Source organism: Peromyscus californicus, unplaced genomic scaffold (genome assembly GCF_007827085.1).
Source record: "Peromyscus californicus insignis strain IS unplaced genomic scaffold, ASM782708v3 Scaffold_10__1_contigs__length_136768540, whole genome shotgun sequence".
Lineage (NCBI taxonomy): Eukaryota > Metazoa > Chordata > Mammalia > Rodentia > Cricetidae > Peromyscus > Peromyscus californicus.
In genome coordinates, this window is record NW_026294391.1 from 105,565,506 (window position 1) to 105,570,142 (window position 4,637).

A 4,637-nucleotide genomic window follows, 5' to 3' on the forward strand; every position below is an offset into this window, starting at 1 on the left:
CTGTACATGTGTGCCAGGCACTTTCACTAATATCCACATGTTGGAGCATCTAAGAGATGAGCAGGCGATTTTCCTCCTGTTTTAGAAATGAGGGAACTGGTCAGCTTGAGAAATACTGTTTTAGAGTAACAGAAGAAGAGGAAACTAATAGAGAGGCAATCTTAAACAAAGGGGGAGGAAGAAGATGGCTGATTCGACAACACTTCCTGCAACTCTGAAGCAAATTAAGAGGTATGTGTCTGCAGGAAGGAGAGGGGTGCCACGGAATGCATTGGATTGCAATGAAAGCCAACAATCATGGAGAAGCCAGAAAGAAATATTGGTCTTTAGAAGTCTAAGAGTGAACCCCAAGAGCACAGCAGGGGAATGAGAAGATGCCTCCCAGTGGTGCTATAGGCAAAAGAGGGAAGGCATCTTTGTGAGCCTCCACAAACCCAGAGTGTTTGCAAAACGACTTGCAGAGCCATAGTAACAAAAACAGCATGGCATTACACGTGTAGACCAATGGAATAGAATAGAAGACCCAGACATAAATCTATGCAGCTACAACCATCCGGTTCTGGAAAGTAGTGCCCAATTCATATGTGGTGGTTTGAATGAGAATGTCTACCACAGTCTCATACATTTGAATGCTTGGAATCCAGTTGGTTTAACTGTTTAATACGGATTAGCTGGTGCGGCCTTCTTGGAGGAGGTATGTAACTGGTGCCTGGTTTTGAGATTTCAAAGGACTCTCACCATTCCCAGTTAGTTTTCTCTGCCTCCTGCTTGTGGATCAGGGTGTAAGTTCTCAGATACTGCCCCAGTGATAGGCCTATCTGCCTGCCGCTGTGCTCCACACCAGAAGGACCATGAACTCGAACCTTTTTAAAATGTAAGCTCCCAATAACCTCTTTAAAAGTGGCCTTGGTAATGGTGCCTTATCACAGCAATAGAAAAGTAACTTAAACATCATATGTGAAAGAAAAGAACAGCTTTTAGGAAATGAAAAATTAGGGGGCTGGAGAGATGGCTCAGTGGTTAAGAGCACCGATTGCTCTTCCAGAGGTCCTGAGTTCAATTCCCAGCAACCACATGGTGGCTCACAACCACCCATAATGAGATCTGGTGCCCTCTTCTGGTCTGCAAGGACACATGCAGGCAGAACCCTATATACATAATAAATAAATAAATCTTAAAAAAAAAAGAAACGAAAAATTGTGCTGAGAATACTGGAAGGGTAAAACTAGATGTTTACATCATCTTATACAAAATAATCACCTCAAATTGGAGTGAAGACCTTAATGTAAGTCTTGAATCATTGAAACTGCCAGGGAAAACATTTCAAGGAATAGGTGTAGAAAATACCTTTCTGGAGGTGCTGGGATGGATGTGTTTCTCATGATCTGATGCCACAAGACCACAATCATCACGGATGCCAAGAAGGGCATCTTTAAGCAGTTTCTCATTGAGCAGCAGCTATAAAAACACGACCAATGGATCCTTGAGGATAGAAAAACTCTGGGTCACTGTGACGGGGTCAGCATAGTCATAGACCCCTGTCACAAGGGGCCTGCTCTTCTTAGCAGACAAGTCCTCTGAAGCCCTGCACATTGAACCCTTCTCCAACCCCCTGGAACTTCTAGATGTGAAGAAGCCATAGAACTCTGGAAGTGGTACCAATGAACAAGCCATGCAGTGAGGGCCCCAGGCCTGCCCTGAAGGCCCATTCCCCCAGTAAAAAAAAGGAGTGTTGTCTTTGTTTTCTACCACTGTGGTAAAGACCATGACTAAGCAGCAACCTGAGGAGGAAAGGATTTATTTCTACTTACACATCCACTTGACAGTCCATCACTGAGGGAAGCTAGAGCAGGAAACTGGAGGCAGGAACTAAAGCAGAGGCCATGGAGGAATGCTATTTACTGGTTTGCTTCTCCTGCCTTGCTCAGCCTGCTTTTTTAAATACACCCCAGGCCCACCTACCTGCCCAGGGATGGCATTGTTCCCAATGGGTAGAGCCCTTCCACATCTATCATTAACCAAGAACAATTCCTCAGACTTGCCTACAAGCCAATCTGATGTAGGAATTTTTTCAATTAAAGTTTCCTCCTCCCAGTTGACCCTGGCTTGTGTTAAGTGGATAGAAAAACTAACCAGCAAGGGTATAAAAAATACATTTCTAGAGCTCAGTGGCTAAAAGCAATTGCTATTTTACAGAAGACCCAAGTTAGGTTCCTAGCACTGGCATAGTAGCTCACACCATCCAAAATTGCAGTTTGAAAGGATCTGATGCCTTCTTTTGATTTCCATGTACCAGGCATGCATGTGGTGCAAGAACAATATAATATGTACTTAGACACTGCTTTTGCTAAGCTGGAGATGTAGTTCAGTTGGTAGAGTTCTTCCCTACTGTGTATGAAGCCCTGAACTTAATTCCCAACACCACATAAAACCAGGGGTGGTGACACACACCTGCAATCTCAACACTTGGGAAGTAGAGGCAGAAGAAACAGAAATTCAAGGGCATCATCCCCCAATACATGGTGTTTAAGGCCAGCCTGAGATATATGATACTCCCTCTCAAAAACAACAAAACAAAACACAACTGGTTTTGCTAAAAAGTATTTGGTTACCTATAAAGAGAATAAAAGCCTGGCCACCTGCCTCTATCTTGCATGTCTTTTACTGTGGGACACATATTTATCTTTGTACATAGTCCTGTTAACGACTTCAAGGATGAGGATTAGTTACTCTTTTTCACAGTGCTGAGTAAATACCTGAGGAATTGAAGCTTAAAGAAGTGTTGAATTTGGCTTACAGTTTGATGGTGTATGGTTAAGAACTGGAGAGAGACCTCCATCCTTGGAACGGTGCTGTCCGAATTTAGGGTAGCCCTTCCTATCTCAATTAAACAATTCTAAAATTCTTATGGGGATGGCAAGATTGCTCAGTGGATAAGGGTGCTGGCTGCCAAGACTGATGAGCTGAGTTTGATGCCAGGAATCCATACAGTGGAAGGAGAAACCTCCATATGTGACATGAGCACATGTGGACACAGACACACAGACACACACACACACACACCACACACACACACACACACACAAACACACACACTTTCCTCTTAAAAAATGCCTAAAGGTTTGTCTCCTTGATGATTCTAATTCCTGTCAAGATGACAATATGGAAAATCATAAATGTCTCTCTAGAAACCAGTGATATTTAACCTATCTTATCATTTCTCAAGGTTGAAGGCACAAACATATCAGTAACTGAGGCATCTTACTGTTAGCATTTTTATAATGTCCTTGTCCAGATTCCCCAAAAGGTGCTTAAAGGTCTCTAGTTATTGTCCCAAATGTGCAGCCACCTTGGATTCTATGAACAGAAAAGCTTTTAGCACAAGACCACCCCCAGATGAAGGTATTTTCCAAGATGATGACTCTATCCTAGATTATAAGTAATCACGTTCTGAGAACTATCTTGTCCCTTCAAACAATGACTTTGTTGGGTCACACTGCAGAGCCATGACTGAGACAATGATCAACCCAGGTCATACCTGGCCTGGGACTGTTTTATCATGTATACCTCTTACCTCATGCTCTAATTTTTCTTCTTTTTAAACCTAAGGCAGTACCTCCCCAAACAAACTGGAGGTAATCAAAACCTTTATCTGTTCTACTTACCAGGGCACACATTCATCAAATTTCTCTGCTTTTACCTTTCCTTTAATGAGTTAAATCTCTTTCACTGGCACATGGAGCAGGTGCCCAAGCCTTGCTTATAGCGACTGCTAAAGCCAAGGGTTTTGCCCCTAGAACTCCAGCTGTACCAACTGAGATTGCATATGACTGAAAACCTTCAGCACAGCAAATGGAACAATCAACAGGGTGAAGAGATAGCCCTAGACAGGGGGAGAAAAATCTTTACTGGTTGATCATTGAACAAGAGATTAAAATCCAGAATATATAAAGAACTAAGCAAATTAAACACCCCAAAATCCAATCAATTAGTTGACAAATGAATTCAATAGACACTTTTTGAAAGAGGGACATAAAGGTGTATGAACAACTGTTTAGCATCTATAGCAATTAGGAAAATGTAAAGCAAAACTACACTAAGTTTCCACCCCACCCTAGCCAGAATGGCTACTATCCAGGAAAACATAAAACAATAAATGCTGGAGGAGATACAGGAAGAATAAAACATCATACAACGGTGCTGGGAGTTGGAAGCAGGACAGTTGCCAATGGGTGGGATGTAGAGAAGGGATACACAACTCAGCATGGCCAGTGGCAGCATGAAGATCCTTTCTTGCTTAGGAACCTCTACCTACGTGTTCTTTTTCTTTCTTTCTTTTGAATTATGTTTTAGTTCTAGAGATTGGAAATCTACAATCAAAATGCCAGCAGGTTCAGTATGTGATGAATTCACGCTCTGTGCCATATTCTCACATGGTATAAGGTGGAATGGCAAAAGGGTCTTGTTAGGCCTGGTGGTGGTGGTAGTGGTGCGCGCCTTTAATCCCAGCACTTGGAAGGCGGAGGCTAGTGGATCTCTGAGCTCAAGGCCATCCTGGTCTACAGAGAAAGATCCAGGACAGCCAGAGCTGTTACACAGAGAAACCCTGTCTCAAAAAAAAAAAAAAAAAACAAAAA

At 42.6% G+C, this 4,637-nt stretch overlaps 1 pseudogene; it reads left to right on the forward strand.

The window, feature by feature from the left end:
* The first annotated feature begins 1,365 nt into the window (after positions 1-1,365).
* On the forward strand, positions 1,366-1,681 carry LOC128115849 (elongin-B-like; annotated as a pseudogene).
* Positions 1,682-4,637: the final 2,956 nt, after the last annotated feature.